At 40.1% G+C, this 23320-nt stretch overlaps 1 long non-coding RNA gene across 3 annotated transcripts in view; it reads right to left on the bottom strand.

Annotated features, from left to right (window-relative positions):
• Positions 1-20196, bottom strand: part of LOC125693780 (uncharacterized) — a 55708-nt gene extending 35512 nt beyond the window's left edge. For 2 of the 3 annotated variants that reach the window (XR_007377245.1, XR_007377246.1), the window contains exons 1-8: positions 19904-20196; positions 16812-17020; positions 15686-15978; positions 14099-14254; positions 12569-12742; positions 5352-5441; positions 4357-4392; positions 446-566 (exon numbers count right to left, since the gene is read on the bottom strand). This is a non-coding gene — a long non-coding RNA (uncharacterized LOC125693780). Of the gene's footprint in view, positions 1-445; positions 567-4356; positions 4393-5008; positions 5297-5351; positions 5442-12568; positions 12743-14098; positions 14255-15685; positions 15979-16811; positions 17021-19903 lie in introns of those variants that run through there. The other variant, XR_007377247.1, reaches the window with a different exon arrangement.
• Positions 20197-23320: the final 3124 nt, after the last annotated feature.

The following is a 23320-nucleotide window of genomic DNA, read 5'->3' as shown; positions in this document are numbered from 1 at the left end:
AACCCAATTGAAACCCATTGTAAACAGTACTACAATGCTGGCTAATCAACAGAAGGCAAGATGTTCTCATTTAATTCTGAATCTGCTTCTTAAACTTTGCCTATTTGCATTCAATTGCAAGGAGAAGACATCACAATGAATATGGTAAGTGTTCCAAAACCTTTGGAGAAACAATAAACTTCCACAGGACGTGTTATAGTTAAAGAGCATCTGTTATGGCATAGATGTCTCTGAAAATACAGGCAAATAATTAAATAATACACTTAGGTGTGAACAATTTTCCTGCACAGAGCCTTCTTTAAGCTCAGTGATCAGCTCTAAAACTGTCTGGGTTTTTTGTTTGTTTGTTTTTAATTTAAAATCTTACAATTCATCATTCTGTAATTTTTAGAACAGGGCAGTCCTGAGACAGATCGTAACATCACTTATGACTAGGCTTGCTTACCATTGGCAGTGCTAGTGCTTCTGCAGCTGAACTTGCTGGCATTTTTTGCTTGGGCATTATCTGGAGCTGGGAAAGGAGATAATACCTTCTGTTCTCCCAGTCCAGGCTTCTTGCATCAACACTGCAGGTATAAAACAAAGCAGATACTTCATTTTCCTTAGAATTAAAAAGTTTCCATGTCATACATCTACTGAATATATTCCAACAAACATCTCCTTGATACAGGCTCTTTGCTTCCAGCAGTATATACCATACCTTCCTTCTAAAGTTTTAATGTGTGTAAGGCAAAAGGAACACTAGCAGATCAGTAACAGGGAAAAGAGGGGCATGGGTTTTCTCTAGAGGATTTTGAAATACTGAGTTCATTTTGCATTTCCCTCTGCTTCAAAATATTGTTGTTTCTGGATCTTTCTGAATTTTCTGACAGGAGACTGCATGGTGCAGGGATTAATAGCCTGCCTGAAATTATCTGTACTCACGTCAGAACGTATGAAGTACTGCAGTTTGTTTTTCTCTCTAGTCTGTTTTTAAATGCCTTATTAAGAATACACTCCAGATAGTCAGCAATAGCTTGTATGCTCTTATGGACATGATTACATATACACATGAATATGTCAAAACAGAAAAATATGGAATTGCTGCCGTATGTGTGCAGCACTTGCAAACTACTCAGTTCAGTGCTTGTGTGGTAAAATTATGCAGAAATGTCAGCTGTCCCTTCTGCTCAATAAGGTCACCTTCATGTAAACACAGTTTGTAAACACATAAGTTTCACTATATGGGAAACACACCCTTCTTTATTCTCAGTTTATTAACTATACATTCATAAAGCACGCTTTAATTATCTGAAATTATGTATATTAAGCCATGATGGGTAGGGCACCTCCAGGTCTGAAATTATGTATATTAAGCCATGATGGGTAGGGCACCTCCAGGTAATGTAAGCACTGTAGTTTCTACAGCCCAAAAGTTGAAATTTGCCTAGAAGCAGCCATGACCATTAACTGGATGGAAGACGGTGAGGGTTTCACAGAGCTGCCATAGAAAATGCTTTGCTCAGCCATGCCCAGAGTGCCTAGCTCTTAATAAGTAATCCAGGATTGCTAAAATTAGCCTGGCAAATCTTTTCTTGTCTTTCTGCCTGGTGGATTTTTTTTTTTTTCTTCCCAAAAAGTAAATTACTTTTGGCATTTTAATTCTTACTCTCATCATATTAGTAATGAGAAGGTGACTGCAGATCCTAACTTACTTGAAATGTTACCAGCAACATGCATGGCTATTTTTCGCAGGTCTGCTTCTCTGTGTATTGCTCATTATTTCTAAAGAAAGTTTGTTCCGGGATGTTTGGAAAAGCTATGAGCACTTTGCCTAATTGCCTTTAACAAAATGACTGAGAAATGAGTTGTGTGTTTTGCCGGAGTTGTGTAAAAGGTGCATCTTTAATTACAGTTCAAACACTAAATCAAATGATTGGACTATAAATAAAAGACCCTGCAGCCATCAAGATTCCAGTCTGCTATCATTTACCAACCGTTTTCTCAAAGCCAAATGAATCCCACGTGCTTCAGGTTCCTGAGATTCACTTTTTGCCATTTTCTGCAGATGGCAGTTACTAACCACACAGAGAATGTTGCTGAGCCTCTTAAGTCTCAGCAATAAAATGAGTTCCTACTCATCATGCAGTATTCTCTTTGCAGCCACTGGATCTAGTCCAGTTTTTTAGTCCAGTTAATTTCTTTATCCATGTGTGCTGCTGCAATACTATTCTAGACTGAATCTGACCAGAAAGAACACTGCATTCTGGTCTTCCACCTCTGGCAGAGGCTTTGTGTACACAGTTAATTTGGCACACTCTTTGCTAACTTGCTGGTTATTTGGACTGCCTTTTCCCCTTCTTGCCTCCCTTTTTAGATTTTTCTCCTTTTTATAATGTTCATACAGTTTCCATGTATTTCTGACTACATTAAACTTCTGCTTTTTTCCCTCTGATTTCCTGCAGCTTCTCTCACCACAAGCTGCATTTCGTATATTTCTCTCTCTTTGCTTAGTAGTTGACCTTGCCAAGAATTGCTGGTGTCACTGTGCTGCTCCACAGCTCTCTGTGAGGCTGCTTGTTATTAAGTGGATATTAGTCAGCTCTGGAGAGAAGGGCTGCATTGTGCTGCAGGTGAAGTTGAACCTTGACCAAATAAATAAAGCTCAATTTTGCCTTCTTTCAGTGATCAATTTATTTTTCTGCAGCCTGCAGCAGAACTAAATGAATCGAGTCTCAAAGCTGCCAGAAGGCATGGAGATTTCTGGATATTTTTTTTTGTACATGGAGTGGTTCAGATTATTTACTTAAGGTGGGACAAATATCAGCAAATCTCTTATGAACAGCAGCAGAAAACTGTGCAGCAACAGAGAAAACACAACTAAGAAGCAGCTGTTAGTGAGCTGACTGCATGAGGCTGACCATGGCCAGCACTGACAGCAGGATTGAAATCTCTCTCCTGTGGCATCACAAAAGCAATTATGAAAGGAAAAGCTGGTGGCTACTCAGGGAAATGGTAAGAAAGGCATAGAAATCATTCAGGCTTGAATAAGACCCTTCTGTTTTCTAGAGATCAGTTCTTGCTGTTTCCTTGCACTTGGTCATATTCAGTCACTACTACCCAAATGTCTCTGGGTGTAGTGCATTTTCTTTTTGCTCTTCTTTCATTTTATCCCTGCTACCAAATGTCACCCAAAGATGTTACATAGAGGAATTGACTATCTCGGTGTTTCCTGCAGGCTTTGAGGAAATAAATTAGTGAGATAGGATGCAGATACTGAGCACCTCCTAACAACATGGGGATTTTGTTCAGTGACAGTGAATATACCATGAGTCTGCTGCCCTTCTCCCAGGCCAGAGCCATAAAAGCTCTCTGAAATGTTCTTTGCTGTTGTCACACTACTTTTATTACCTTCTGAGTTACCATCCTTTCAGTAATTATTGCAAAGAAAAATTTATGCTATTTCTTGTATGCCTGGTTAAAACATAGCAACAAGAGCTGCCCCTTAACTTGCGAGAACCAGCCCTGTATTCTGAAGAACACTTCTTTTGCTGAGATGGGCTTCTAATTGAAGTACATCACAGCTGATAATAAGGGCTTCCCTGACAGCTGGCTGAGTACTGTTGCAGCACGTTGTATGAAGCCTTTATACTGACTTCCAAGAAGGTTTTAGTTCCTTCATTTGCTCAACATATAGTTGCCAGCACAGAAACAAGCCACACACTGCTGCTTTCTGGACAGGAAAAAGAATTGTCCTGTTCCTTTCCATCAAATTCTACTAGGGAATAAAAGCACACGACAAGGCACTAACTACAGAACTGCAATATCAGACAGCCAGTCCCAATCCCCAGTGAGCAGGCTTCAAGTTGCCAATGGATCCTCCATGGCACAAAGGAAGCACCAAGGAAGCCAACCCTTGACTCTGTAGAACTGTAATCAAACTCAGTCAGACACTCAGAATGGCTGGAAGCAGTATCAGCCCATTATTTGTGTCTGAATGAGATTTCTATCTGTAAAGTCTCTCTCCTGTTTATGTCTGAATCAAAATATTCCATATTTTTGGGATCCATATACTGCAACTTATGTATAATAGTCCACATACAACTCATTCAATTTTTTCAGGTAATACTTGCAAGCTTTGCTCAACTGTGAATCCGCATGGACTCTCTACTCTCTGGAAGTAATTCACCTCTAAGCACTTATTCTCAAGTGACATGATCCTTTCCTCACATGACCACGATGGCCTTTGCAAGGATGTTATCCATGCCATGCAGTGATATATATAGGAACAGACAGATATACTGAGAGGAAGTGCTGAAGTCTACGTCTGCCTCCTGCAATAGAAGCAGTGTGATCACATGGAGTGCATCTACTTACTCAGATCCAGTGTCAGAAGGATAATTCATGTCATCTCTGCAGAAGTAAAAATAAATAAGGTTCAGGTGGAGTTCAATGACCTAAGGTTGCATATTAGCAGCTCACAGTGTAGATGAGAGATACCTAAACTTTTCCTGGGATACAAGGCCCTTTAAAGTTGACTACAAGGCCCTTTAAAGTTGACACTGATAGAAAATCACAGTCAGGTAAAAGTGCAGTGCATGGATGAAGAGCGTGGTGCTCACACTTCAGTGACTCATGCTTTGGTCGTGACTTTTAGTGGGCTTTTGTGAGCCACAACTATAGCTTCAATCTTCTAGTAGGATTGCCTTGAGTCACTGGCCTGATTATTCAAAGTCTACAGAGTGATGGAACCTGAACAAGTTTATACAATAAACTATTCCTGTTCATGTACTACATTAGGGACTGCAAAGTGCAACTGTGGGTAGACTGTCAATTTACTTCTATCTTAATCTCTCATTTGAATAAGGGAGCTCTATTAATAAGCAGTAACCAACCCTTTGCCAGATCTTGCAAGTAAAATCTACTCTTACCTCAGTGTTAGACAGAGAAGTAAAAAATAAGAATAGTAATCAACTGCAAATTGCTATGAACTTCCAAATCTGACCCAATTAGGATATTCAAACAGTACCTCTTCCTGTCTGCCTCTTCCACGTCCTTTGTTCTCCCTTGTTATACTGTGTGGAAATACTGCCTTCAGAGCAAAAGCCTTCCACATACACGAGTTATCTAAAGTTACTAAGAAAATCTACAGCGAAGGCTGAGAACCGATATACTGTAAAGTGTCCAATCTACTGTTACAAATTAACCTGTATGAACTGGCAAGTTGAATGATTAATGTAATGCACATTTGCAAATGAAATAATTTTTCCAAAATGGAAGCAGACAGTCTGTAGCCACTTAGGAGGGAAAAAATGGGTTCTATAAATAATATGAGACCGTTAGGAGTAATGAACATGAATGTTTAAAGATACCTGGTGATGGTCAGGGGGAGCAAAAGAAAGTAAACCAGACTCTCTCTGTGGTGACTGGACACTGACAGGACAAGAAGCAAAGGGCAAAACCTAGAATACATAAAATTCCCTTTAAACAATAATAATAATAATAATAATAATTAAAAAAAAAACCAAAACAATCCAAGACGCAAGTTTTTCACCACATGGTAATCAAACACTGGCCCTGAGAATTTTGGAGTCTCCATCCTTGGAGACATTCAAATCCAGACTGGACATAGTCCTTGGCAACCTTCTTGGAGTGGTCCTGCTTTGAGCACAGGACTTGGGTGAGGTCCCACTGCTCCCATCTGCCTGTGATCCCATGGTACAGTGACTGCAGCCTGTCAGTACCCACATGGGAGAACAGGGGGACCATAAGCTTATCTGTGTGGCAAGATCTTTGACAGTCTGAATTGCTGAGACAATTTGCTAGAGCAAACTCCCCATGAGCGTCAATTTTAAAATGAAATTAGGTGATATTCTAAACAACATCATGTCATTGAAGTAGGAACTAATTCAGGAAAGCATCTAGTCTCAGCTGCAATATTTTTAGATTAGTTTTCTTTTAACAAATGGTCTCTATTTCGTATCGCTGAACAAGGGCTATCTTCTGGTGAATTGAAGCACCTTGGTGCATCTTTTAGCTGCACTTTTCATTACTTCATTCTAGCCTCAGAAAATTGAAAAAATATATATTTAAATAGCATTGTCAACGTGTGGGAGAACCCACAGTGAGAAGACCAGCTGATATAATAACTCCACAAATTTGCTTTTTAAGAAATAAAAATAGTTTTGAAAATGAAAATGCATCACAGGAGAGGCCAGTACATCCCATATTTCTTCCTGGGGTGCCCTGCAGTATAGCTCTTCATAGGGAAAAGATCTCAGCTGATGCAACATTTAGGCTGTGGCTTTAAGAACTTTTTAAGAATGAAGAAATTATTTCATCTCATAAAGTGTAACTATAACAGTGTGGCCAAACTTCAATAACATTTGTAAGTTTATGGAGAATATGCATGATCTCCCACCCCTTTTGACTACAGGGGATGTCCAGTTATCATGGACAGGTTACCAAAACCTTCAGAATGTTGAGCCAGCCCAGAACACAAGGGCATGTACATCTGAACAACATATTTTCCTTGTTCACTGTGTCACTGGGACAGCAGTCAGAGCATGTAGCATGCTACACATGAACAGAGTCCCTTGAGAAACCTGTGTCGGCTCAAATATTTGTTTTGTAGATTGTACAAAGATAGGCTGTTTAAGGTCTGTGCAGCCTTTTTTTCCCCAGCTATAGCATGCTGGCAGAAGCCACTCACGTGATGGTGCTCAGGAATACGCATGTTCTAGTTTTTTGTTGTTTTTTTTTTTTTTTGAAAAGTTGAATATTCCATCCATTCCTCCCTTTGAGGCTGGTAGTTTTAAGGAATGAGGGCACTGCAGCTCCTGTGATGCACCTGGGCAGTGGCAGCCACATAGTACATCAAAGGCAGGGGCCACTAGCCACAGCCAGGCCAAATCCCTTCTGACACAAAGAGGACACATTTAGAATAACTAACCTTCCTCTAGCAACAGAGTGGTATGTTTCAGAAAATTACTGCTCAGGAAGAAAGACTGGAGATGTGAGGGAAAGAAGATCCTCAGCTGTCACCTTTTAGGAGAGTCACCTCTTCCCCTCCCTGGAAGCATTCAAGGCCAGGCTGGATGGGGCTCTAAGCAACTTGCTCTAGAGGGAGGTTTCCCTCCCTGTAGCAAAGGGGCTGGAACTAAATGATCTCAAAGGTCCATTTCGACTCAAACCATACTGCGATTCTGTGAAATATATGCCATATTATTCTAAAATGAAGGAAAATTAATTGGCTAAACACATCAAGAACTTTTGACCCTTTTTTTCCTATCAGCAGAATCTTAGACCTGAGTTGAAGTGTCTTTCATGACAATATATTTTTATTTTAATATATTTTAGTATATTTTTAATATATTATATTTTATAATATATTCCTTTTAAGGAACATGGAAGGTGACACCTGTATTGTACCCAATACTGCCCTTCCACTTGATCACCCTGTCCAGAAAACCACACCCAGACAGACTGCAGACCTTCAGGGCAGATCCATCTCCCCAGGAGGGGTAGAAGGGGTAGATGCCAATAGGAACAACCCCTGCATTGCTAATTTATGGACTAAAAGAAGAAAAAACTTATTTCAAAAGTTGATCAGCTGAATCAACTTTTGCCGATTTGCTAAAATTCAACTGAAAAATCCTTAGTGAGCAGTGGCACAAAACCTCTTATAGTCCAAGGATTAAATAATTCCAGTTTATTTAGTTAGCTATTCTATAAAAAAGCTGCACTCAAAACCCAAAGTACTGAGACTTTCTTGATCAATCTCAATCAATTTACTACCATGCAGATGGCTAAATACATGTATTTACCAATCATGGGTTATGTGAGTTTAATATAGCAGAAAGAAACTTAAATGCTAGTTAAAATGTAATAGCTGCCTTTCTCCTTGTGTTACTACAAACCCTGAAGCCACTCCAAAATAAAGTAGGAGTTCTCTGTGCAAGTAACCTGATTTGAGCACCGGCAGAAAGTACCCCTTGAAGGACTGCCAAGACAAATGATCCTGTTTGATAATGTCTGCCTTGAGCATGATGAAATACGCCTCTTGAATCTGAATTGCTACACGTTTCTGTCCTGTTTTAAAAAAAAAATCACAGAATTTCAGCCAGTTTACCCTAATGATAAGTCTGGAGTGTTGACACAGAGCAGGGGTTGCCTAATCCCTTTTTATGTTTTACTAAATAAAGATATTTACTCTAGTGTGATGTTAATGAACAACTATCTGAAGTTGGAAACCGCAAGATGGGAGGGAGCTATCAAAAGCAAAATCTTTTCTCATTTAGTTTGTACTTCATGCTAAAATCAGTCTTTTATTATCACTGCTCCAGCACTCCTATGATAAACTTATTGCTGTGAAGATTGTTTGCAAGAAATGATCAGATGTGCTTCCTGGAGCTGAGGCCCCTTTTCTCCTTCCCTCCTCAGTAAATAGTACAGTTGCTCACATATGCATCTTACACTAAAAGCACTGCATAGCCCAGATGTAGGCAGACATACGACTCTGCAGAGAACGTTAGTCCATGCTGAGCTGCAGATATCTGCTTTAGGCCTGGCTGTGCACTGTACACTCTTTTCTTTACAGCTGGCAAGGTGAAAGCCAACACCAGGTAAATCTTTTCTATCCACTCAGTTTAGCTTCTATCCACTCCCAGCACACAGATTAGGGAAGGATTTGTCTTGAAGCCCAGGATAGCCACTTCTCCTTGGCTGTAGCAGGGCTTCCTAAATTGTGAAGGCTGCTCCTTCTGCTTAAGGAAATGAGCAGTTCATGCTGCATGCATGTCCCACACGTTTCCTCACCATTCCTGACCACCTTGGGTAACTCTGGGATATATCACTGCTGTTTTGTACTTCGCTTTTGGAAGATACTGTCTCCAACTGGCTTTCTGGAAATGGAAGCCCCTGGCAGTTTTTTTTCAGTGCCAAAACTGTAAAAGGTTACTGATTGCTGGTGCTAATATCAGGCCTGTCCTGATCCGCATACACTGTACATGACACACATTTCTCCTGCTATCCTATTAGCAAAGTATTACCACATTTAAATCCAATTATCATTAAATTCAGAGGACAGCCAACAGCAGATAGCTGTGCTATTAATTTTTTTAATGCATTATAAGGATTTGCAGGTTCAACAATGTGCTTCTTCTTAGGTTAAACAAATGCTCACTTCATTTCCAGAACAAACCCTTTCCTCCAGCTTGGGAACTTGCATGGGTCGCTGCACATCACTGAAATGTTCTGGGGCTCTCTGAAGTGCTGCAGTGAATTCAGCCTCTGCTCCTGGTCTGGAGGTGCCACAATGCACAATTCCAGCACGCTGAGAAGACTGCTTGCAGTAAAATGGTCCATATCAGCAATCATACTGTTTCAATTCTATCTGCCCTGTTCAGGAGCATGTGTAAACTTTGATTTTGTAATGTGATACTTAACCAAGTAATGTAGGCATGTGAGGAAATGGTGATAAAACCACAAGCCTTTGTTGTGGCCTCTGCAGCATCAGTGTTGCTGTAGTAAGAAGCAGAGATCACTTTCCTGGTTTTGTGAGAAACATCACTCCTGCCAAAGTTGTGTGTCACTTATGAACAATATAAAAGCTGTTACAAAAGGTGGTATCCACCCCCCAGCTTCATACTTTTTTTTCCCTTTAATTTAAAATTTATTCTGCAGCTAATGTCTTCCAGAAACATACAAAACAAATTTGTAGCAGCAGAAAAAAAACATCCTTTTGCTCTGCTTATCCATTTATTTTGTATTTCAACACATTTTCCCAGATGCCACTATCAGCTGAGATAGGTGTGCTATTCCTACATTTAACAAGCAACAGTGTAAACACTCTGCAGTTTAATAAGCTAAAACAGCAACATGAATCAGAGACCTTCCCTTGCTCTCCTGCCTCTCCAAGCAAGTGTACTGTTGTGCCTCTAAGCAAATATTAAACTTGGTCAAAAGGAAGATTGTCAAAAAGAAAATCACTGTGGCTTTCATTCCCTCCCCATATCTACTAAGAATGATGGAAATATCCTAGGACTCGTTATCTGAAAAAAAGCTGCATACTCCTTTCCGTTTCATGAGAATTTGCTTAGTTTTCCAGTCTCAAAACAGAAAAAAAGATTTTGCTCGCCAAAAATATGTGTATGTTGTTTAAAACATTTTTAGCGACTGTAGGAAAGCACATAGTCCTCCCAGCTGATATATTAATGTTCTTTTGCAAAAAGCAATGAGGTCAGGTGGCTGGAGTTTTCCAGAAAGCCACTATGTTAGCAAACAGATGCACTTTGTGGGGACAGAAAGCCCAGAATCACACAGTAGATAGGCAGCTGTGTTACAAGCTCATACATAGAGAGGATCCACAGTACTGCAAATTCAAAGCACAGAAGCTGAGATTGACGTGGTTATCCCAAATGCAGCCTGCCTCTGTACTGCTGAGATCTGAAGGATGCCAGCCAACCTCAGTGCTGACTTTGAGTTTGTTCCTCCCAGTTCATTGAACAGATGCATCTGTTCAAGAGTAATTGCCCACCTGAGTCTGCCTGTAGGGTTTGAAACCAAAGCAACAAGGAGACCCTTGTGGCTGGTGTTTACTACAGACAACCTGATCAAGCACAGCCTGTTGATGAAGCCTTCTTCCTCCAGCTACAGGAGAAATCATGATCCCAGGCTCTCATCCTGCCTGGGGGACTTCAACCAACTTGACATCAGCTGGAAAAGCAGTAAAATAAGCTGTAGGCAATCCAGGAGGCTCCTAGAATGTATCAAGGATAACTTCCTGAGCTAAGTAATAGATGGCCCCACCAAGGGGGGATGCAGGGAGAACTGGGGGAACATCGCTTCTCCTGCTGTAAGCAAACATCAGGTTTGCAACCACCTGAGAAACGTGAACATCCACAAGTCCACGGGTCCCAGTGAGATACATCCCAGAGTCCTGAGGCAATTGGCTGATGTAGTTGCCAAGCCACTCAAAGATATCTGAAAAGTTGTGGCAGTCAGGTAAAGTTCCCAGGTGACTGGAAAAAGGCAGTGTCACACCCATTTTAAAAAGAATGACTCAGGGAACTACCGGCCTGTCAGCCTCACCTCTGAGCTGGGAAGGTCATGCAGCAGATCCTCCTGGAAGCTATGGTAAGACACAAACAAGAAAGGGAGGTGATAGGGGATAACCAAGGGCAGGTCCTGTCTGATCAACCTTGTTTCTTTTCCTGATGGTAAAACTGCATCAGTGGACATGGAAAGAGTGGCTGCTGTTATCTATCTGGACTTCAGTAAGGCCTTTGACAGACCCCCATAATATCATTCTCTCCAAATTGGGAAGATATGGATTTGGTAGATGGACTGTTCAATGAATGAGAAACTGGTTGCAAGATTGCACCCAGAGAGTGGTGGTCAATGGCTCAATGTCCAGATGGAGATCAGTGATGAGTGCTCAGGGATTGGTACTGAGACTGGTACTCTTTAACATCTTCATCAATAACACGGACAGTGGGATAGAGTGCTCCTTCAGCAAGTTTGTAGATGACACCAAGCTGTGTGGTACAGTTGACACCCAGGGGACAGGACGCCATTCAGAGAGACCTAGACAGGCTGAGCAGTGGATCCAGGTGAACCTCACATGGTTCAACAAATCTAAGTGCGAGGTCTTCCACCTGGGTCACTGCGATCTCCATTATCAGTACAAGCAGAAGGATATAAGGATAGAGCACAATCCTGTTGAAAAGGTCCTTGGGGTACTGGCGGATAGTGAGCTGGACATGAGCCAGCAATGTGCCCTCACAGCCCAGAAAGCCAACTGTATCCTTGGCTGCAACAAAAAAAAGTGTAGCCAGCAGCGTGAGTACAGGAGAGACATGGACCTTCTGGAGCACATCCAGAGGAAGGCCACAAAAATGATCCAAGAGATGGAATACCTCCCTATGAGGACAGGCTTAGAGAGCTGGGGCTGTTCACCTGGAGAAGAGAGGGGTCAAAAAGAGACATTCAAGGTCAGGCTGGATAGGGCTCTGAGCAACGTGATTGAGCTGCAGGTGTCCCTGTTCATTGCAGGGGAGTTAGACTAGATGATATTTAAAGGGCCCCTTTTAACTCAAATGATTCTAGAACAAGAAGGTTGTATGAGGTAATTTTATTTCAGAGGCCAAAATCCTTATCTGGTATAATGCCGCTCTGGAATTAATTTATCATGTTGAAAAGATAACATGTTGATTTTTGCAATATTTTGTAATAAGAAACTGCAATAAGAAATTAGTGGTAGACAAAAGGCAAATGAGTAAAAAGGAATGACAGCAACACTCCTGGCACACCAACACTTAGATCTGACACAGGAATAAGGAAGTTTGAAGCTGGTTAGAAAACTTCAAGTATTACAGTGCTGGCTATTACAGATTCAGGACATCGTGCTACTAACTCTCCACATATGCTTCCTATGGAAAAATAAAATAATCTCCTGAGATAAATCTGGTTTACAGCAGAAAACCACCATAAAAAAAATACAGAGACATTGGCATCGCTTTCCTACTATGCACACAATGTACTTGCTTGTTGTACTCTCCAAAATAAAACAGGGCAAGGTAGAGCTTACCATGAAAGGAAGTTTTCTCAATCCAGAGAATGTTAATTATTTTCTTTGGCCAGTAAATCATTTTCCTTCTTTTCCCAACTAATTTATCTTGAGTTTAAAAAATGATTGTGAGCTACAGGAATGCGTCCAGGTTTTCAGTGGAATTCAGCTTACGTAATATGATCTGAAACATACCTGAAAAAGGAAAATAACAACAAAAATTTTTCTAAAATAACTAAGATAGGTCAATGAGATTTGAAGATTAAAAGCATATCATCAGTGCTATCAGTGCTAGTTAACCACTTGTATCCTAATTTTGGAAATCTCTGTAGTGTTTAGAGCATTTAAAATAGAAAATCCAACAAATGCCAGAGAGATACATGCATACATCTTTCTCGTCTATCATGGCTTGGATTCATTCTGGGCAGGGACTACAGTGATATGGTCAGGGGAAAGTAACTGAACCAATTACTGCCAGCAGAATCTGCTGGTGACAACCACTAGCACTGCTCACATTATGCTAATATTCCCTCATGCTTTCTTGCCTGGCTTTGTTTCCTTTTCTCCATGACTGTTCTTCCCCTTCCCTCTGTTGCACTGGCCAGAGACAAAATATGCACTGAGCTTCTGACAGTCCCAGCCCTGGAGAAAAAAAGTAAAGTTCAGTGGTAACTGCCCAGAGGGGAAATGCAGGTCATTAGAAGTCATTGTATAGCCTAATAGTCACTCGCCATCTTGGACATTCTTTGGTCCTAGGTAAAGAGAAGTCAGTAAAGCAGAGATGCACATGGAGCAGCTTCCTGAGCTGTGCTGCTAATGCAGTGCTAACTGAGCATGACCTGGAGAAACCCCTTTTCTTTTGGGAATATAAACACCTCCTGCTTAAATATGATGTGGATTTGGACGAAGATTTATCCCAAGTAAAAGGAAACTGCTGCCCATTTAAGAACAAGTTTTTTTTGAAAGCTGAGTGTGCATCAGCCTTAGGGAACAATGACTAAGAACAACATTTCTCAGGCTGCTTTAATCCTATTTCAGAATCATTCTTTGCTGATGCTGTCAGGTTTCAGCAGTAGACAAAAAGTTGTGAGTTTTGTACCCTTTAAGCATTTAAAAGTACCACACTACTTTTATTTAAGTGTGTCCCTGTGAGACACAAAACTTGTTTCTTAATCTGTGAAGAGATTGTTAGGAATAAGTCGAGCTAGATGCAGAGAAATGTGAAACAGTCATATAAACACAAAGAAAGTCTATTGTAATCACTGACTGAATTCTATCTGCATTTGTAAGAAGCATGTGAATTCAGCCAGCAGAAGATGGCAGTTGTGTGTGTGCAGCCAGTTTTGCTGAAGGAAAACAAGTGTTTTTCTTCTGGCACCAAAACACTCTCACTCTAGCTGAAAGCTCAGCTGTATTTGCTCTAAATCCAGAATTCAGTTCGTTTAGCTGAAACTATAATCATTCCTTTCAGATACATATGCTTCTGAAAACCAATTGTAATCTACAGCCAGAAGTAATGTTTTTAAGGAAGGTTAATTCCAGCGAGGTTACCTGACCACTCCGCAAGCAACAGAGCACCTCTGCAACTCTCTTCTCACTGGGGCCCTCCAGTGTTCAGACCTCTTGCATAGCTCCCACTGCCTTGTATAGGGAAATTGAAGTCCTGGAGAGCTGACCTCATTTACTTTAGGATCGATAACTTCTGATCTTGTTGCAGGCAGCATCATTTGAGGGGAAAAACGACAACATACCATTATTCTCAGGAAAAGCTATCAGTTTTCAAAGCAGAGCTGTAAACATCAGTTTGTTGCATTACAGAAGGAATGCCACACACAAGCGATGCAGCTCGGGGAATCGACTGGTGATGCCAAACACAGAAGCAGTGGAAAGGAGCCTCGTAGCCCAGCACAAAGGCACTTCTCAGGAATTCTGCTGCCCATGCCCTCAGGTCTGTGCATGGCTGCAGAATTCAACAGAAATTAATGCCAAAGAAATTATAGCTAAAAGTCTATGGATTTTTTTCCAAGAATTTAATTTCTTATTTTCATCTGAACATATATATTCCTGCTATAGAATTTATAGAAAGCTTAAGAAAGCATTTGGGTCCTACATAAAGATTACTAGGGAAATTGCTGCTTTCTGCAAATTAGGAGTTTCATACTCAAATGAGAGAGAGCACACCTGAAACAGAATTGATTGTTATCTTTATAATTGAATATTTTTAGTTCATCCTTTTTAGTGAAGTATTGCAAGGTGGCAAAGGCATTTTTGTGTATGTCTATTAATAATGCCTTAAATCAATTAATTTACAGGATACACAAGAGCTACATATGACATGAATATACAATGTCATACTGTTAAAGCTCCCACAAACATGTTTTTTACTCATAGTGGGGAAGGTCTTAAATTCCAAGCTAGATTTGTGTCTCTGTTCCTGTAGGTGCCAGCTGCTACTGGAAGTATTAGAGACATCAGTAACCAGCTGTAGGTGCCAAAATACCAGGGGACTTAATAGCCTGCTAGGTCAGTTTTAAATAAAATGCTTTAGCAGCATTAGTTGACATACCTGCATCCAGCATGTGGTTGCTGGAAAAAAGGACTTGGCAGCAGCCCAAGAGAACTCCACACCCAGAACAGCAAAAGGTATGAAATCCTGAGTCTGAAGTGGGGTATCATTTTGCAAATCATTTTATCCTGACTTATCATACATATGTCAGTTCCAAATTTAGTCTTGCATGAACTTATTTTCCCTCAGAGCAGATGGGAGCAGATCTCAGAAAGATGGATTTTCATTACCCCACTATGTGATTTTTCTAACACTAATCCTGAAGAAAGCCTGAAAATTAGGAAAGAGATTAGATCCCTGTCTGGGCTATACAGGACATTTGTGAAGCTTAGAAAAGGCCTAAGGAAACAGAAGTTCAGCATCAGGCACACAGCTGTCAGACCAGCTGGATTAGCAAGCCTGGTGCAGTGGGTGGCCTTAGGGAAATAGGGCAGGTCTTGCTGATGAAATCTTGCGCACTTAATGCTATACCTGAGACCTTACAGTTTGCATGAAATGCTGCCTCAGCTCAAGGGGCTGACACATCACTTGTCATCCATAAACCAGCAAATGAGGGATGAGCAGGCATTTACCACGTGTTGGTGCTGATGTGGCAGATGGGCTGTTTCCAGTTGGTGAATTTTTTCGTTTGTTGTTTCCCTCAGCATCTGATAGATGATGCGGCTTTTTTATTATGATGAGTACTTTCATCACATCTTGCAGAACCAGGAATGATGCAGGACTTGGGAACAGACAGAGAGAGAAAAGGCTGTTTCACATTGTCTGCCTTTCTCTTCCTCTTCGGCCTATACCTGATGCTTGGATCTGATGATCTTAGTTGTCTTTTTGAGCTTCCATGATTCTGTGGGATTACAAAGCCCAGTGCCTGCAAGAACAAGATGTGAATGCTGCTGAGTGGCCTTGGAGAAGTGTGCTTTTCACATGGGATGCTCAGGGCTGTCACTGTCAGTCAGGCCTAACACAAGTCTAAATTCACAGAGCTAGATATTTTAAGAAAAAAGAACCTAAAAACTGGCTTGTTTCACTTAATTTTCCATATCTGTAGGCTGCCACACAAGCCTTTAAGATAAACTTCTGCAATAAGCCATGACAGTGGGAATATTATCCCTGGAAACACATTCAAGTGAAGTCCAAAATAGCCCTTTGACTTGCAGCACACTGTGTGACTGCCAAGCAGCCCTGGCCCACTGCTCTAGAGTCATCCAGCCTCAAGGGCAGGCTGACATGCCCAGCACAGGAGGTTCTTCTTCCAGTTGCCAATCCCACCCAGAGTATGAGCCAGCTCCGGCCTGGTCAAAACATGAAGGGAAGGTGCTGAGGGTTGTGGCAGAGCTGCCAAAGGAGTGATTCGTGGGGTGGTGCACTGGAGGCATGGCCATCTGCTGGGAGAAAGCCCTTGTGATGGACCTGGCCACCTGTGGTGGGCACAGGGCATAAATCCATCTGTATGGGGTGCAAGTGCACTCTGGGGACATTTTATCAGCAGTCTGGTGTCTGTCCACACACAAAATCTCAGAGTTAAGAAAAATTTCTACAGGGCTCCAAAAATTCATGAATTGCAATTCAGAGGTGAAATAATTAGGTGGTGATTTGGTCTTAGATAATAGAAGACATTCAACAGTGCTCAAGGAATTTACAAGATAAGACTTATGCCATGAGAAATTAAAGTGAAGATAAAGGCATAGAACAGATTCTTACCTAGTGTGAACCTTTGGGAGGGAGGACGGCTCTGCTTGTTTAAATAGCTGCAAGTGCTGTGAATCATCTTTATTGGTGCTGACAAAGTACGTGACCTGAGCAAGCTCCGCAAATGAACTACATGTCAACTGAAGAACACCAGTTCTTGGCTTGGACAGCATCAACATTCTTCATTAAGTCTAGAGGACAACTGGCAAACACCTTCTCTCCTGTGTAAAATAAATAAATAGAGCCAGAGGGAGTGACAAAGTGATCAGTGGACAACAAAGTAACCATTCTGGAACAAATCCAAACCAACCAACAACCCTAGAGTGGAAAAGTCTTTTTTTTTTTTTTTTTAAATATTAGAAGTATTCACAAAACATGATCTTGATGAAGCTACAGGTGATTAGCTGTTACACTGAGATCCCAGTGCAAACACGTATCTGCAGAAACTGCAGAGACACTGACTTATTTCATTAATCAAGTCTGTCTGTTAAAACAACAACAACAAACAAAACAAAGCAAAAAAAAACTTTAAAGATTCAGAGGCAGTCAATATTTTTGGAAGATGGTATTCCTATGCAAGTTTTTGCCTCCAGGGTAGGCTTCTACAATCTGCAGCAGCTTCATTGTCAGAATAATTACACAGAAGACAGTGATGGAAAGTGTTATAAATGGATGAAATCAGCTCAGGGAGAATCTCACCAGGAACTAGCAGAATCAGAAAGTGATTAGGCACAACGGATTCCAAACATAGAACTATAGCAGCGATGTAATGGGACAATTAATTATTAATGGATAGCACAGATTAAATAAGTACATGTTGTAAAAATACCAGGGGAAATGGACACACAGTTGCTCATAGTTTTTTTTATTCCTGTTTTGATTATTTTTCTCCTTGCTGAATTCAGAGCCACTGTGTACCTGAAGCTATTCTCTCTCCCCTCAGACGGGAGAGTTACAAGAGCATTTCAATCTATTTTACTTCTGTTTACAAAATCATTTCATTAAGGAACAAGAGGTCCCTTGACAAAAAAACAAACATAATACAAATAATATATAAAGGCAAGGGGAAAAACCTACAGAACACTATTTATCTTCTGGCATCAGAAAACAAACAGCTCCTCAATTTGAACTCTCTTCTTGTGCTTTAAGGGTATTCTAAGAAGTAACTTACTAACAAAACAATTTAGGAATATTCAGTCAAAATTGCTTTTTGTGTTTCTGGCATGCTCCCAGCTTTGGGTATAATGCTTGCAAAACATTCAAGTTAGATACAGGGAAAAATACTGGGAATCACAGCCTTGAAAACACCTTCTCACTATTCAGACTACAGTTGTATACAAAAAGTTAGGATTTTCATAAATAAGTAACAAATGATCAAATTGTTGAGTTTGGGGAACACATTTTGTAAATCAGCAAGTGCATAGACAGTTGTATTAAAGACTTTGCCAATCGAGTTGTCAAAATGAAATTTCTGCAGTCAAAACTTAAATTCCATATTGACAGCATTTTTACAAGTTGGCAAATATGGGACTCATCCAGAGGCTGCTGCAATGAATGGCAGTTTCTCTGTGGCTTTAATAAGGACTCTATGCTTCAAAATGCAGGCAACAGAGTGTTCTCAACATCTATCTCTGCAGAGCTGCTTTATAATCAAAGTGGATTACTTTCAGCTAACGAAACATGTTAAAAATACTACATTTCACAAAAATTCCAAATGTTTTTTCTTTCCTTCCAACCCAGTACTTTTCTAAGCCGTCTCTATTTCATTTATATGCATGAGAAAAGCAGTTAATAATTAGAACAGTGAACCATGAGTCAGGAAATTCAGTTTGGCTTTTATATTGCATATGATTTCAAGCAAAATTCTCTGTTCTTGTGATGAAAATAATTCCAGAATTCCATAGGCATGCCCTCCTCTAGCACTTGAAGGACAAAGATTTTTCTCCTAACAAGCAATAAATACATACCACAGAGAATTAAGCTTCTTTCTGTAATTAGAAGCAATCCAGAACAGGGTTTTTCAGAAGAAACGTCCCAAAAAACATTCATAAGCACCAACTGGTTTGTGCAGCTTTTGCAAGCACCCACTAAAAAAGTTACATTTATAAATCTCTCCGTATGTTATAGAAGCAGAAATTTTTGAATGCCCTAAATTGCACCTCTTCACACAAAATTGCTACCCAATGGATGGGATGCTGATCGAAATACTGAAAAGCAGCAGTAAATTATTGGTGATAAAGTCTCTTGTTCTCACACAAAAAATCATTTGCAAATAAAATGGGCATCAAGAAATAAACCACACCTGATGGGAAAGGCAGTTGTGTCTGGGATATTGAAAGCTCTCATCTTGTTCTGTCCAGATTGTGGTTCAGCCCCTGACCTCCCCAGAGAGAAGACAGTTTCCCTGTAGAAAATAATCTCTTTAATGGTTCAGAGTCCAGACGAGCCCTTGTCTGGGGTTTAGAATGCTATGTTAGCAGCTAAACACAGCTGGAAGAATATTGCATTGACAGTACAACAAAACACATGTCATTTTCTGAGTCCAGTAATAAAAAAGAAATTGGTGCTAAGTAATATCTGGAACAATTTACCACAGTGACTTTTACAGCATTCTGTGTATTTTCAGCCAGCAATAACTTTCTGGCTTATTGTTTTTCTTATTTTTTCACATTGCTCAATAGGATTTCACACCGAGACATGAACAATAATGGTACTTTAGTAATTAGAGTTATCACAATTTGCTTAATGATTTCCCATTTCCAGACTCCTCCTGCCCTCTGCTTAGGTTACACCTCTCTTGCAAGCAAAGGAGAAGGCTTCAGGCAGGACCCCTTAGCAGGGTATTTTGGTGTAGCCAATTAGACAATTTTTATAAAACAAAGATAGAGATCAAATCCAGCTAAAAGTGCAGCATATATTGCTTTATTTCCCTGAGGTGAGGGGAGAGAAGGCTCTGACTCACTCTGAAGCAGAAAGAAAGCTTGTGTTCCATTTGAATACCTTTAACCCACAGCAAAATTAAGAGCTAAACCTCAAACACCATTCATAACAGTGAGGATTCATAACAGGATCAGAGCTGGCTTTGACTGCTTTATTTTTCTCACCTCCAATGTGCGAGGCCCAGGCTTCCTCTGCCCAATGCAAAACCTAGACTTTAGAGCTCATGGTCCATGGACAATTCAAGCTCTGCCCTCAGGAAACCTGAATGGCATTTCACTAGCAAATGCCACAGCCACTTGAGTGTTGAATGGACAGGCATGGCACTACTCTCTTTGCAAATCATGCTGTGGAAGGATATTATTAGTTGAAATCAACCATTCTATCAGGAACTTTGTAACACGTCTTGACAATCTCCGGTAGATTCTGAAGGTATCAGGGAGAACTGGCAAAGTTTTGAATAGCTGTAAGTATGCAAAACACAGATAAAATTTATGGATAATCTCTTTATCAAATGTATTTTCTGAAGTACATTCATATATCTTGCAAAAAAAAAAAAAAAATTTGCTGTAAAACTAAGTTGTGAGTGAAATAAGCATTAAGCTGCTGGCTAGATCTAATATTGAAGGTAAGGGCTGGTTACAAACTAGAACATTGTCCTTTAGTTCTTGTTTTCTAATTTGCTTCAGCCAAAGCCATTCCACGCTTGGGAACATGGCCAACAAATAAATCAACCAGCCCAAATAAACCCAATACACACACACACACACCACAAAAAACAACAACAACAACAACAACAACAACAAAAACCTACCCACACCAAAATGAAATAAACTTTTTTTTCATTGCATTCAAGTTGCCAACATATATTTTTGTTTTCTTCACAAGCCACCTATTCGAAAAGGCAGTAGATGGAGAAAAGAAAGCCTGTTCCTCAGTGTTACTAGGTGTAATGGACATTCTATACGATGCCCAGCATGTATCAGCAGATGATAATACGAGATATCTTTATTTGTATGCTTTGCTCAAGTAATATTCAATAATTGTAACGAAGCTCTGATCTAAGTAATACTTCTCCAGTACTTTCATAGCACTACTTTTAGGTTTGATAAGCTATGGGAAAAAATCTCTGCTAGCTACTATTGACAAAAAGCTCTAAGGCAGCGTTTGTGGGATATCAACATGTTCATACACTAAAGACCATGAACAAGTGAAACCTATAAAAGGAAGATAATAGGAGGGAAAAAATGACTCACAGTTGACCAACTACCACCATCGCTTTGGTAATAAATGTGCATTCTATGCTTTTTGTTCACTTCCACTTACCAATTTCTAGCAGACCTTATTAAACAAGGACAGGAAATCAAACACAATACAGAGGCACCACATTCAGAGCACTGCAGCTGGTATATAACCTTCACCGTCTGGCTGATGTAAGTGCCAGTGATTCCAGAGCAAAAATCTAAGAAGCACTTGGAAAGCACAAGGGAAGAGCTGCAGCCTCTTGAGATTGGCAGCCAGCTCAATTCAGCCCTGGCATAGTGCTGCTGAGTAAAGCATACTGCCAGCTCTCATGGCAGCCTTAGTAGTGTCTGGTATGGCAGCAGGCTGTGCCATGGCTGAACAAACACCAAGCCACACTCAAATCAGCCTCAGTTTAAAAAAAAATATCAATTTAGACAGACTTGAGGCATATTGTTAAACTATTGTTAACATATTTTAATCTGGATTCTGAAAATCCAAAAGCACGTGAAACCCATTACCAAAAGATGATAGGTAAGCATGGGATTTGAGAAGATGAACAGGAAAACAAGCAAACATCTGCAAGTAATTCAATTAATAAGATAATCACAAAAATAGTAAGGAGAGGTTAAATAATAATGACTTAACGACTGGTCTGGAACTCAAAGATTTACCCCCGTGCGAATTTTTCTTAAACAGATCTCAGAAACAAGAGGTGAAGAACAGTGCCCTACTCATTCCTTCAAATTCCCTGATCCATTCTTCTTTAATAAAAACAAAAAATAATAAATAAAAACAACCTTCTAAAACAAGGCAAAAACATTTACAAGACTGAGTGTTCCTCATTAATATGAGAATCACTCTGAATTATGAAGACATACTGCAAATAGAGGCTTGACATTGTAGGTAGTGAGGATAAGGACTGACAGGAGAACAGCCACGTAACTCATGTACACAAATGAAAACTCTGTTCTAAAAAGTCTGTTAAATTACCCTATGTCATAAAAAGTACCAAGTGAAACCTGAGTTCTAGACAAAAAAAAAAAAAGGAGAGAAAATCTGAATATGTCACGAATAGCCTAAAGGGATTGATTCTGTAGGGAAATTCAAAGTGAAAGGTTCAATTTCTTTATCATTCTACAATTACATCTTTGTTGCATTATGAAAGACAGTAGATCTTGAAGACAGCAACCGCAGCAGCAGTGTGAAAAGAACATGGGTTGTTGCTCTAAGTGATGACAGGAGGGATTAGCCAGGGATTGGTTCTGCTGTATGAAAGTAGTAATTTCTTCTTCATGGTACACCTACAGGTAGGAAAATTTCTGCTGAGCGCATGATTAAGTATAGAATCTGTGCTTCTGGCATATAATTAATAATCTCTGCTAATAAAGTCAGCAGTAAATAAATTGAGAGAAAAGATAAATTAAGAATACCTTTGCACTGTAAGAAATAGATCTGATGCACCAGTTGGTGCATCGGAGATGGGGAAGGGAAAAACATTAAGTCAATTTCTTCTTTTGAAAGAAGTGTGGTATGAAAAATGACACAATTACAGAGTCAGATTCATAAACACAGTGTATACGAAGTATTCCTACAAATGAAATGAACCCCCAAATACAGCTAGTGCGCGGTGAAGGAAAAATCAAGAAAGCTCAGAAAAATCCAATAATATCAGGTTAATTTAAAACATTACTCCTATGGCATCCTTCATAATTGGTTACTGCCATTGCCAATGCCAAATCCACAGAATGAGGAAGAGGATACACCACTTAAAGCTGAGTTGATGCTGTCCAACAGCTTTGATCACAGGATGATGTTTAACTTTTAAAAGCAGCACAGGAAAATAAAGCCTTGTCTTCTAAACCCATTTTATTCAGATTTTGGTCCTGTGCCTGAGATGTTGACCAATATTGAATATTTCAGAGTAAGAAATACCTTTTAAAACTCTGTAGGTATATGAAGGCCATTGCCAATGGAAATCAGGTGAGCACAGGTTATGAGATGATCAACAGAACAAAAGCAAACAGCCTCTCAGAAATTCAAACACAGCTTTATCATAATACCCTGGGAGACTGCAGCCCCTATCTGGCAACTACTGGACCAAAGTAATTATTAACGTGGAATCCTTTCCACAGATTTACAGTAATCTCCAGTAGCACACGCCACTCTAAGCAGAATTTTCACCTCCTAGAATGCTTGATTTGAGATAACAGCTTAATGCATTCAAATCAATACACAGAGATACGCTACTGAACAGATTCTGAGTCCTGAAACAAAACCACCCAAACCAAAATGCAATTAGGTTTTTCAATAGCGACACACTCAAACTAACATTATTACCT

Source organism: Lagopus muta, chromosome 5 (assembly GCF_023343835.1).
Source record: "Lagopus muta isolate bLagMut1 chromosome 5, bLagMut1 primary, whole genome shotgun sequence".
In the NCBI taxonomy this organism is placed as follows: Eukaryota; Metazoa; Chordata; class Aves; order Galliformes; family Phasianidae; genus Lagopus; species Lagopus muta.
This window is presented reverse-complemented; position numbering and strand designations above follow the sequence as displayed.